Genomic DNA, 1,790 nt, shown 5'->3' with positions numbered 1-1,790 from the left:
TACTGCAGTGTAATTCTTAAAATTTTGCTATATAATTTTCAAATGTAAACATTTAAAATGTTGCAGATAACTTTTTAGCAAAAATGTATAGGATGTTGAAGGAAAAAAAAACATACTGAAATAAAATTGTTCTGTTAATTTTGAATAAATGCAATGCCATTACTGACACAGCTAACATTGCATTTCTGTAGAGAAAGCAATCATCATCATAAAAATTAACAAATACAGTATAAACAGCTAGGCTTGATTAGGAATGATTTAATGTAGCAGTTCTCAACCTTTTTTGACTTGTGTATCCTTTGGTACCCCATTTTTACAAGTTTTATTTTGCTTCTTTGTCAAACAGTGGTACCTTGGTCAATTATACAGCACTGTACTGTACAATTACATGTAAAAAAAAGTTTTTTAGAATCAAAAAGCATTACAGGAAGGACACAGATAAAAGCAATTCAATAATTTATATTTTATTGAAAACTAAGTGTTGAATGCCATGATGTCACCAAAGACCTCAATACAGAATCCTATTATTTTTATATGTCCACTACCATTAAATTTTTTTGCATACTTCAGTTGGGAATCACTGATTTAGGATTCAGATCAAAAATTTTGGCGTAAATTTTTATTTTGAGTCAAAATAAGTACCAGTTGTAAAACATGATAATTGTAATTACTTTGTATATGAAGCAAATTTTTCTAAATAATCAACAAAGCCCATATAAAGTTAAGCTATTTATTTTCAGTTTCAAAAATCAATTTATTAAAAGAGTCTTTTTTTCCATTAAACAATTTGTTTAGAAACTTAAAAATATTATATAAATTGGTTGGTTATGGAGGAGACAGAATTGATCTGGGTATCTAGTCGTGAGTTATGTGAGTAAAAACAGGTACTGTGTTGTGAATATCACCTGTTATTAATTAACTCGTTCATTGAAGGAATTAGTGACACGTGACACAATACAATAATAACTGGAGACTAGACACCCTGGTTGCATAAACCGATTAATTAATTAGAAAATAAGTCGATGGACTACAAATTTGCCGTTGAAAGATCTTTTTCTGGGGACAATAATTTTATCTATAAGGCCAGTCTTGTTTCCGAACGAAAAGTTCTTTGTAAAGGGTCGTGACCCAGGAGCCGGCTTCTTTCGAGGCGGTTTGAAGTGAAATCGATGGCTAGCTGGGACTTCTTCCAACAGAATGGATCTTCACTGCCACAGAAACTTTTAGAAAGAAAAGCGGATCTTGGTAGAACCTCGTTTTAGAAAGAAGAGAGGATCTTGGTAGAACCTTGGGACACGGGAAAGATCGAAATCGATATTTAATTCGATGCTGTAGTCCGACACAGACAGGGAATGTTTACTGAACTTTGGGACTTTTGCCCGTAACTCAGAGAAGAGTGTTTTCTTTCTTGGCATAAAGAATTTCCAATTACATTCATGTGACGTTTTTTATTACGTAAGATATAACAAAGTAATTTGATTCTCATTTCATAAAACAAAAAATCTCAATTATTATTTTGTGTTGGAAATTGTTCAAAATATTTCTTTCCCCGTCCAACAGTTTAAATTTTATTTGAGGTCCCGGATAGGATCCGAGCCCTCACCTGAATTCGCCCCAAAAAATTTGGAATTAGAAAGATATAAAGTGAGACAAAATATTTTCGTTCAGATAATGGACAAAATTACTTTCAGGAACATCCAGGCAAATGATTAAAATAAACTCTATTAGGGGAGATCGGGGCAAGATCGGCATGTTAAGCTTTACTTAAATTTTGTGTAATAAATACTGCT

This window comes from Centruroides sculpturatus, unplaced genomic scaffold (genome assembly GCF_000671375.1).
Source record: "Centruroides sculpturatus isolate CEXI.00-Female unplaced genomic scaffold, Cexi_2.0 scaffold1799, whole genome shotgun sequence".
Lineage (NCBI taxonomy): Eukaryota > Metazoa > Arthropoda > Arachnida > Scorpiones > Buthidae > Centruroides > Centruroides sculpturatus.
Note: the sequence above shows the minus strand (reverse complement) of the source record.